We start from the raw sequence: 12,150 nt of genomic DNA on the forward strand, positions 1-12,150 counted from the left end.
TCACAACCAAAAGTTCAACACGTCATCATTTTCCACTTCCGTTTGGGTCCAAGTCAGTTTTGCGTCACTGAAGGGGACAAACTGAGGCACCTTTTCACACTCAGCGTCCCCGACGCTGCCCCTCACCCAGTGGTCATAGGGCAAGGGCAAGGGCAGAGGGATCCTGCGTCAGTGAGTGGCGTGGATCCAGTTATTCCGGCCATCGACTTTCACGGCTCTTCGATTGGCCAGGAGGACCTGTTCAGGTCCCTTCCAACGGGGCTCCAAGCTCTTCTTCCGCTGGAAGTTCTTCACTAATACAAGGTCCCCAGGCCGAATATCGTGTCCGGGCACCTCTGGTGTGGGTGGAAGGGACTTGTGGACCTGTTGGTGAATAGACCACAAATTTTCAGTTAACTGGCAAAGGAAATCTGTCAACAATGGATACTCAATATCGGAGAACTTACGAGGGCGCAGGACGCCCCAAACATTTGCCGGGCGTCCAAACAAGACCTCGTAAGGTGACAATCCTCTTCCAGAATGTGCTGTTGTTCTTGTTAACAATAGGGCTAATAGTAAAGCATCTGGCCACTGCAACCCGGTTGTCTCTGAATCTTGGCCAACTTCAGTTTGAGAGTGCCGTTGTACTTCTTAACTTAATCTGCTGACTGCGGGTGGTTTGCGGCATGAAACTTCTGTTTTATGTGCAAACCGTCACAAATTAACTGAATCACCTTGGCATTAAAGTGACTACCGTTATCACTCCAGATCAAAAGGGGCAAGCCGAAACGAGGAAAGAACTCCTTCAGGAGTACCTTTGCAGTCGCAATGGCTGTATTGTCTTTAGTGGGGTAAGCCTCAACCCATTTACTGAATGCACAAACAACCACCAACATGCACTTCAAATTATTTACCCTATCTAACTCTATGTAATCCATCTGGAGGACCTCAAACGGGAAAGTGGGTGATGCAAAATTACCGGGTGGTGTAGGGGTACCCTTTCCAGGGTTGTGCATCATGCACACCATGAAATATTTTACTAAATGTGCAGCTGTCTTGGGGATTTTGTCATTTTGCCATACAGGGTCTAACAGCTTGCAAATACCCTTAGCACTGATATGGGCTGGGCCATTGTGACAACAGGAAGGACATATGCATCTGGAAACATCCATCTCTGCTTTCCTGACTTGTCAACCCAACATTCCTCATCGTTCAATTGTGCTGTGCTCTCTTGCCATATTGCTAATTCTTCCATTGTAGCCTCACTTTGGATCTCTTTCACGTTCTCAAGCGTTTCCTCAAACATAGCACCTTCTGGCATGCACCTAGCAGGACCTGCTACAAACCTTCTCTTCACTTTAGTCCGTGCCGTTTCCTTAGCTGTCTGATCAGCAAAAGCATTCCCTCTGCCTACATCATCAGTGATCTTTCTATGGGCACTACACTTCACTATTGCCAACTTCTTAGGGAGTGTCAAAGCAGACAGAAGTCTCAGTATAAGGTGACCATGTTGGATCTTGGTGCCATGGGAAGTAAGGAACACTCTCTCAGCCCAGAGTCGCCCAAAATTATGCGCGACCCCGAAGGCATACTGGCTGTCAGTATAAAAATTGACAACCAGTCCCTCGCTCAATTCGCAAGCTTGAATAAGGGTGGCTAACTCAGCTGCTTGGGAGGACTGATAAGGGACTTGTGATGTCTCTACGACTGTACGCAATGTGGTGATGGCATAAGCAGCAGATGAAGTGCCATCTGGGAATTTGAAACAAGAGCCATCGACATATAGTTCCCCTTGTGTGTCAGATAAGGGAACATCAGTCAAGTCTACCCATCCTTTTGTCTCTTCTACTGCCCAGAAGATACAATCATGTTTCTCATTTTCATCATTTTCACAAGGGAGGGGTAGTAACGTGGCTGTTTTCAGAGTGGCACATCGTTTGATCATAATATGCTTGGCAAAGAGTGTCAATTCATAACCCGTCAAACGTGCACTGGTGAGGTGCTGTATCTTGAGCTTATTCAAAAGTGTATCCATAGCATGGGGTACCATGACTGTGAGGTCAGTATCAAGCATGAGTCCAGCCGATTGTCTTATTGAGACAGCCACAGCCACGACTGCTCTTAGACAGCTCGGGAGGGCTGTTGCGACAGGGTCAAGAACAGCAGAGAAATAAGCACACGGTCGTTGCTTATCTCCCAATTTTTGTTTTAAAACAGAAAGTGCACAACTAGCCGTCTCATGGACATATAATACAAATGGCTTGCTGTAGTTAGGCATGCCAAGCACTGAAGCCGAACAAAGCACACTTTTTAATTGCTCAAAAGACTGCTGAAATTCAGGCATACAAGGCAGGGGTTCATGCACATCTTTAGTAGTCAAAGCAAGCAGGAGTTTGGTTAGTAGGAATAATTTGGAATCCACTAGCGGCAGTAGGAAGTAATGCCAATAAAAGCACGCACATCTTTTTGAGTTTGAGAATGGGCATTTTAACAATAACACTAAGACACTCCGGAGTTAGTTTCCTACCCTCCTTCGACAGTAGGTGACCTAAATAGGTGACCTGCTGTCAACAATATTGAAATTTGGAAAGGGACTCTTTATGTCCGTGGTGTGCCAGATTCAACAACAATTTAACTGTACTGTCCCTACAACCTTGTTCTGTGTCAGAAGCGATGAGGACGTTGTCAACATATTGAAGAAATACATTACCTGCAGGAAGCATAAGGGAGTCCAATTGGGCCTTCAAAGCTTGACTATAGATACTTGGCCTTTCAGTATAGTCCTGAGGAGCTCGACAGAATCCAAAGCTTCTGCCAGCTAGGGTGAACCCAAACAGATATCTGCTATCAGGGTGACTAGGAATACTAAAGAACGCATTTTTCAAATCAATGACAGAAAGGAATTTAGCAGAGGAAGGAATCATTGTCAGAAAAGTGGTGATGTCAGGAACCACCGGAAACTGGGGAATCACTATTTTATTAACTTCACGCAAATATTTCACAAAACAATAAACATCTTCATGATTATCAGAGGAACCTGAGGGTGCCCTTTTAAGAATCGGAAGAATAGGGCTATTGCAAATATTAACAGTCGTCTCCTTAACCACACCTTTCTCAATCAAATCCTGTACGATCTGCAACAAGGCTCGCTCTCCTGCCTGCGGTATTTTATATTGAGGGACACAAGGTAAAATGGTACCATCCTTAACGCATATCGAAACAGGCGATATCTGCAAAAATCCCACGTCTGTGTTGCCTGTTACCCACAGAGTGGGTGGCACGTCTTTAAACTCAGCTGGAAGGGGCGCATCTTTGGACAGAAACTGCTTAGCACATACCACATCCGGACCTATTGTCATATAGACACCGTCTGGAGAACAATACATTGTGGCATGCACATTTTTCAATAAATCCAAACCCATCCAATTCTCACCTCAATTAGATGTCAACAAAAATGACGAATCCACAGTGAAAAGACCAATGGTCAATGCAAGAGGTTTTGAAATGGGGCTTACAACCGGTACACCAGAAAAACCTACCAAAACATTATTATGGCAAGACAGAGCTGCCCCAGGGACCAAATAGCAAGAAATAGAACTGTTTGTTGCACCTGTAGCCACCAAACACCAAAAATTCCTTGGCTGAGCCATGCAAGTTTGCAGTAACATAAGGACCACGCTGATGTACAGGTATCGGAACTGGTCCCTCACTCTGTCCCTGGCTATCCTAGCTGTAAAAACATTCCTGTCACCTCATCTGTGTCATAATCATCATCATAATACTGTCCGCCCGAGTGCATTGAAGTAATTGTTATAAGAACAACCATGCGAGGCCACAGCATTCTGAACTCTGTCCTGACCACCAGCTCCACAACCCCGTCCACGAGAACCTTGTCCTCTCGGGACCGCTACCTTCTGCAACAACACAGGACACTCGCTACGCCAGTGTCCCTCCTCCTTACAATACGCACACTGATTCGGCCCTACAGGCGTAGTATTCTTGCTAGTACATGGAAGCTGCTAGGCCAAACCACCATTCCCTCTAGAAGTCTGCTGCAACAACACCTTTGTCTTCAAATCCTTGTGCTTCTTCTCCGTCCTCTCCTTATCCTCATTTTCCCTGTGCTCATAATACTGTGCCATATTCAAAATAACAGAAGGAGAAGAGGTGGACCAGGTGCTCTCGAGTTGCAATCTCGGGATGCAAATTTGAAACAAATCTATTAACAAACAATTGGACACCACCTTCGATCGACAAATCCTGCCCACTATAGTCTAGAAACACAACTATAAACCAAGTGAAAAAATCAGACACACGCTCATCTTTCTTCTGACCACAAGCTGATAACTTGTCCCAATAAACCTTTCTCGGTGGAATAAGAGAGTGCATTTACGTTATACTGCGACCAGGCAAAGCAAGTATCTCTGCCCTAGGCTTATCACCTGGCTTCCTGTCCTGATCCCATGCTTTTTATTTGATCCCATGTACCTCCCAGTTCCGCCACATGATCTTCTGTATGCAGTTGCCTCCAAATATCAACCGGAACCAATAAACTAAAGAACATTTCAATATCTGAAAGTGTCATTACTGTAGAAGAAGCAGCATCAGTCAATTCTTTATAATATGCCGTAGGATTTTTCCAAGGGTCAGGTAACTGAGTCTTAAGAGACAAAACCTCACTCCTTTTCCATGGAGTATAAACCCGCTGTTCTTGGAAACAGGCTGCATCACCTGGTCTGATAACAGCATTGTGCTGGTCCCTTAACTTTGGTATCTCGGGTGATATATAGGGTGAACCTCCCACATCGGAAACTGAAACACCGAGGTGGGGCTCCTCTCAAGTAGCCTACCCCGGTAAGCAATCAATGTCGTAATACTGCCAAAAACTTTATCAGGCCCCATATTAGTAACATATGCATGATCTTTAATATCATATAGAATCCGAGGTGCTGCATTTTTGAAACACTGCTCCCGGAGACCAATCAGACTAGCAGACATATGCTTAAGGGCATGCTGTTGTACATAAGGTTCATAATCTCTCATCACATTCCACACATCTTCCACACCGTAAATTGGATTTCTAGCCCACTGGGCAGCCTGATTAGCTACTACCCTCTTTTCATCATCTCCCACATCAGATCACACTAATGTATGTCCCATACGTTCCTTAAATTTCATCCAGTCTCTATCCTTGTACTGGTGTTCCACTACTCAGTAATGTCGGGGGAGGAAAGAACAGAGTGGGAGTAGCAACAGAAGTAACAGGCACTAACGTTGCTGCCGGCTGTGTCGTAGGTGTAAGAGTTGGCGAAAAGGACACTAAAACAATAGGCGAGTCAGGGGTACTGACAGTCATAGTTGCCACAGACGGCGAGGACAAAGAAAGGACAGGAGGTGCCGTTGCCAAGGCAGTCCGATCAATGGTAACAGGAGCAGAAACAGTAGAGACAGAAAAACCGGGTAGCTGGGCCTGTGAGGGAAGAGTGGGATATATCCTCTGCGGGACATATGGGGGTGGGGGTCTACTTTCTAGCAATTCTTGAACAAAAGTATCATTTTCTTCTCAAGCTACATAAGATTTATCAACATTCAGTTGAAACATCCTATCTGTTCGTTTAATCGCTATCTCTTGCTTTTCTCTATCATGTGCTACAGCTTTCTGAGTCAATGTTTACATTCTCATCTTTTGCGCCTCTTTCTCTGCTTTCATTCGCCTTTGTTTAGCTTCCTTTTGCCATGTTCGAAGAGTATCAAACATAGACTGCCTACTTCGCTTCGCAAACAAGTTTTCCTATAAGAAACCATCCCTTTGCTCATCAAAAGTACCCGTTGATGGCCACTGTAACTCGGCATTATCCCTTGTATATTTGTACCATAATGTACTAAACATATTAGGGCCAAGGCCATGCTTCACATACATATCAAAATTCGGAGTGCCTTCTGGAGGGGCTGGCTGGCTTTCTTCCAATCGAGCATCTGCAGAACAACAACGACAGCCCAAACAAAACAGTTTGCTTAGACCAGGCATTATCAAAAGAAAACAAGTTCACTACTTATGCCTGGCAAAGTATTTGCAAACACTTTTCACCCAAAATCAATTTTCAGACCATACCAAATAAAAAACAAAATGGTACCATATCCAAAAAGAACCAAAACAAACTCACCTGATATATGCAGGTCACATGAATTTATTCTCCACTGCCTACTCTTCGGACCAAACAGTCAGATCCAAGGGTTTCGCCATTCAGGACTCCAGTCGGGATGACCACTGGGCGAGGCATTGTCCGGAGGGACAGAAGGGGTAACTGCGAGTTTAGGAACTCTCTTGTGCAGGGATCCCTGATCTGTCCATCCAACCCGACAATAGCCCCGACCTATCCACCCGTCCACAGGAGGGGATGGGTCACTCACCGGAAGGAGTCACTGTTCGGCACCAACTGGAGGAAGTGGCCCATTTAGGGTCACCCGGGTCACTCATGACCACCTCTCAGCCTTACAAACCAAATGAAGAGTCGGTCAGACTGTAGAGAATACAAACCAAGTATATGTTTATTCAGATACACTCGAGTGGAGCCCCATCTGCCTAGTCGCTTAGGGGTGTTGCAGAGAGGACTGACTTCAGCAAACATGGCGATACATTATGTACATTTCAGAACCAAGTAGGACCCGCCCATAATGGAATTTTCCAAGCAGGTGCAGCTAACACAAAGAAGTACAGCAGGATGGGTTTCTATTCTGAGGCCGGGCACACAGTATCTTCCACCCTAGATCACTCTGTCCGTGCCTGCCGCTAGACTGGAGGGAGAAGACCTCTATCTAGTGGGAAAGGTATGCGCTCATAAGAACAGTGTATTCAGTAGCAGAGCAAGGCCTAACTTTGGAGAAATTAAACTTTCCACAGCCTGGTTCGCGAGGAGACAATAAGCAGCTAATGGCATGATTCAAAATGGCGGCTAAACATAAAATGGTGCAGCGAATGCTAACTTACATAAAACAATTGCACAAACAGAATAGCAAAAACATGCTCATTTCATCAATATCCCATTACTGCCATATTGATTGAAGCCGTCAACCCACAGTGAAGGTCCCTGAGAAAATCAACCAGACCCTGTTCCATCCCCATGGACCTCAGTTCCACCCAGAGCTTACTTATCATAACCTCATCAAGGTCGGAACTGAGGTCCATAAAGGCAAGATGAAGGGAACCCCTTTTAGCTCTGGTATATTTATTGATAACAAAATGAAGATTGAGATTCGGCTCCACAGTGTCCCTCCATGAACAAAACCAATATTGGATGTCAGACAATATATTATATTCCTCTGCCCCGAGAGTTAGTCTTTTCAGTATGACTCTAACTATAATCTTGATCTCGACATTAATGAAAGAAATGGGCCTGTTACAGGAAGGGTCATTCCTGTAACCCTTCTTGAAGACAGGTACTATAACAGAATGACGCCATACCTCAGGATGAGAGCAACTAATGTTTGCATTAATGTGGAGAGTAAGGAGAGGAGCCCAGAGATCCAAAGAGGATTTAAACAGGCCCCTAAGGACACCATTTTCCCTGTGACCCTTTCCTGCTGGCAAAGACACAATAGCATCTCTAATTTCCTCCCAATGAAGTGTTAGTTTGTCACCCCGTACCAGGGGAGAAGATGGAGAAAGTAGATCATCCCCCTGATATAAAGCTGTGAAATGGTCCTCCCACGCCTGGGCAGGGACTAGAGCAGCTTGGCCCGCCACCAGATCGTTCTAGAAGAAAGGGTGGTTAACCATCTTTCAAAACAAGGTACGTAGTCATCTTTACTCTGGCAGTGTAAAACTCCCTCTGATGGCCAGATGGAGCAGGGACCATCAGTGGTTCAGTCCCAGTTGCAAGAAGGCACATTCCTCAGTTTTGTCCTGCAATTAGCCCTCCTCCCCTCACCCATGCAGAGGCACAGTGGGAGGACTATTTCCCGGCTGTTGAGCTCCCTGGCAGTCTTAACCCTCTCTAGGGAGAAGCAACCCTCACACCTTCAGCCCTTGGATGAGCTGTTAAGAGGTGCTTGTAGGTGGATGAGAGGGAGGGGCTGCAGGTTCAGGAGCAGGGGCATCTATTGTGATGCAGACAGCCCTGAATGGTTCAAGTCTATGCAAATTAGAGCGGCCTCGCACATTCCCCTTCTGCCCAGGGCCCCAAAAATCCTAGAACAGGGCCAGCCTAGTACTGCCAATATTTGTGAATTCCAAGAAGTAGTAAATGTGCATCCATTCAAGGAGTACTTATGTACGTGCAGAGTTACAACTTTTTTGGTAAACCTGTCACTCTGCGATGTGAAAAACCAGTACAGACATAACTCAAGGCCCTTGACTCAGCTGCCAAGACAAAAATGAATTTATTTGGGGGGTGACACACCACACACACCCCCATTGAAGCTGAGAAAACCTTTGGCCCCTACTCTTATGTCTTTTTTTATGAATAAAGTACTGGCTGCATGTTTCAAGAGCGAGGCATGAAACAAATTCGTTGTGTCCTTGCATGTAGCGAGGCATGCAACACTGTGCAGATATACTACAATACACTGGTATAGCTGTCACTTTTATTTTTTGGGGCATCTTTTGTATAGCGCGAACTCGACCCGAAGGTATTGGAGCGCTTTACATGGCACCGTATTTACATTACATATTCAGGCACGGGGAGATTATGTGATTTGCCCAGAATCACAGGATGTGGACGCGACCTCGATTCTCGAACCCTGGTTTCCCACACCAAAGTCGGCAGTTTAAAGCCGACGGACCACATCCTCTCCATCGTTTCCATGCGTAACCAGCTTGTCAGGCTAGATTGTTTTATTTGCATTCTGGGACTTGTAGTCCTAGTTTTATCATAATACAAACAAGACTACAAGTCTTAGAATGCTAAGAAAAACTTGGACCGGACCACAGAAGTCATGGATGGATCTGGGAAACTTGGCAGGGCTGGTACTAGAAATGTTCCTTACGCCCTTAAGCCCCTCCTACTCCTAGGGAGACGTTCACATATTACGAGATACTACTACACGGCTATAGGGTACTTAGCAGCACCTTCCAATAGCAATTCTTATTTCCTGAGTCGTTCAAGTAGGACTGCTCCAAAGAACAAAGGGCCCGCCTCGCGCAGTACTAAGCAGTGGGGAGGTATTACAGCGCGCCCCGCGCTGGGGGCGGATTCGGCTTTATGCAACAAACAGCGACGAATCAATGCCTCAAACAGCACAAGATGAAGGCGCAGGATTCTTTTACACGAGAGAGAATATCGACACGGATGCTGGTGGTCCGGTACCCCGGGTGGCGGCGGCTCTTAAAAGCACACTTCCGGGACCACAGTTCCAGCAGGCGTCTTTCAGATAGATAATCGAAACCTCCTGCCCTGAATTCGCCGTCTCGCGCCTCCCGACTTACTAAGCCTGGGCTGGGCGCCTGACTCAACCGGAGCGCACACATATCACCCTGCGAGGGGCCGAATTCTAGAAACATTTAAACCACGTCTGTACATCTCACTCTGCTGCAGATATATTGTAAGGGGCTGTAGTTCCCGGGCCTTAAATTCCCTCTTCTACTGTTAACCCGTGGGTCCACGGGCAGTGTCTTTACGACCTACTTCCACTCAAGCCTGTTAACTGTGACCGTCTGATTACGAGATACAGGCACCTGAACTATACTGCTCATGTGGACCTCTTTATTGTATCGTAACTGCATTTAAATAGGGCTTACCAGCCACAGTCGGTAGTAGGAGTAACTGCAGCGCTTACCAGCCACGGTCGGTAGTAGGAGTAACTGCAGCGCTTACCAGCCACGGTCGGTAGTAGGAGTAACTGCAGCGCTTACCAGCCAAGGTCTGTAATAGGAGTAACTGCAGGGCGGTGACGTGGGGAGGGGCATAGTAAACTATGGATTACGGAGGTTTACAGGTAAATTAACATTTAAATGAATACAACGAATTTCGTTGCGTGCACTGCATCCCCAAATGCGATGCAGTGCACGCAACGAAATTTGTTTTATTAATTTATATGTTAACTTACCTGTAAACCTCCGTAAACCATAGTTTACTACCGCCCCACCCTGCCCCTCCCCCTCCCCACGTCACCGCCCTGCAGTTACTCCTACTACCGACCGCGGCTGGCGCTTACTACCCCTGAAGAGGCTTCACAGCACTTTTTCGGCGAGTAGCACACTACTCCGGAACCCATAAAGGATAGTGTTAAATTAGTATAGTGAAATATGAAAGTAATTTGAGTGGTGGATAGGTTATTCAGTTATTTGGATTCAGAAGCATAACCGAGGGATAGAAGAGGGAAAAAGGTTTGCATTTATATAGCACTTGTTACCCCTGATGAGATGTTGAAGTGCTTTTTCGGCGAGTAGCACACTACTCCGGAACCCATAAAGGATTAGTGTTAAATTAGTATAGTGAAATATGAATGTTATTTGAGTGGTGGATAGGTTAGTCAGTTATTTGGATTCAGAAGGATAACCGAGGGATAGAAGAGGGAAAAAGGCTTGCATTTATATAGCGCTTGTTATCCCTGATGAGATGTTGAAGTGCTTTTTTGGTGAGTAGCACCCTACTCCGGAACCCATAAATGATTAGTGTTGAATTATGAAAGGAATTTGAGTGGTGGATAGTAGTCAGTTCTTTGGATTGGGAAGGATAGCGGAGGGATAGAAGAGGTAAAAAGGATTGCAGTTATATAGCGCTTGCTACCCCTGATGGAGTGTTGAAGCGCTTTTTTGTTCGGAGGCAAGATGGCGGCTGACCCGTTAGCCGAGTGAGTTGGGCTGTACTACTCGCGGTGATCCCCCTTTGGACTATGCCCCGAGAAGCATCTGGATAGGGAGGCAAGATGGCGGCTGACCCGTTAGCCGAGTGAGTTGGGCTGTACTACTCGCGGTGATCCCCCTTTGGACTATGCCCCGAGAAGCATCTGGATAATGTAACCTAATGTAGCCTAAGAGGATGTATGAATAACGTGTGAATAACGCCAGTAGCTCTGCTGTGGCGCACTTCGGCAATGAAAATACTCACTGTGACGCTTACACCTACCTGGCTTCGTGGTGGGCTCTGGCGTCCTCTTCCGATATACCGCGACTGTTTCTCTACCGGATTCACCGGATTCACACACTGCAGTACCTCCGGGAGCGGCGCAGTAATGCCTCCGAAAGCAGCGTCTAAAGTCCCGGCCAAGAATCCGAAGCCGAATCCGAAGCCCCGCGGAGCTAACATCTCGGGCGGACGAGCACCGGTGGGCGCAGGATTGAATGCTATCTCTGACCCCGGTCCATCTCCCCGTGTGGGGACCTCGGCTCCCAGGCGCTCTCCGCCTGACACTTCGTCATCCAGTGGCGGAAATATGGCTCCGTTGTTTTCAAAAAGAGCAACGAAGCTGGTGACACAACCCCTGGATAAAGCTGTCGATAATGGGGTTCAGCAGAGTGCAGATACCATCCCCCCCCCACGGAAGCGTCGAGCCGGCTGGCTACTACAGATGTCGTTCATGGTAACTGTGTCAGAAAAGTATCAGATGCTGGGGATGAGACTGAAAATGTGGTGGTGGATGGTCTATCAGGTTGCATTCTGGGTCCTGTAGTCCTTTCTTCCGAATTCAGTGAAGCTTCACAAATATCGACTGTTGAAGATGGGTTAAGCATGGCCCAGACCGCTCATAATGCAGATAATGATTTATTTGAGAACTTTTTTTCATTATCAGATGGATCCATCACTTCAGATGAAGAAGGGATTAATAGAGATTGGGCGGAGTCTGCAATGGGAGATGAAGATGCGGTTCAATCCACGAATAAGACTCCCGGAACTGTTCGCAGAAACAATAAAAGCAAGGTCGGGGGGAATACCGGTGAAATTTCATCAGAGAACAATCCAGATACTTTGGAGGAGGAACTGGGGGAGAATCTCGCATGGGATTACTCTTTCTCTGCAGTGAACCCTACCCCCAACAGTCAAGGAGAAGATCCTGTAAGTTCAATTTTATTGAAAGCATCGGACTCCTCTAAACCAATAACATTAGAAATGATTTATGATACAATGATCTCACACAGAGCGGAGACTCGGCTTGAGAATGCCAGAACCCAAAATGCCTGCCGCAAACTGCAAAATGCCATTAGACGCATTAATAAGTCTACTGCGGAGATTG

Source organism: Triturus cristatus, chromosome 4_2 (genome assembly GCF_964204655.1).
Source record: "Triturus cristatus chromosome 4_2, aTriCri1.1, whole genome shotgun sequence".
NCBI classification, from domain to species: domain Eukaryota; kingdom Metazoa; phylum Chordata; class Amphibia; order Caudata; family Salamandridae; genus Triturus; species Triturus cristatus.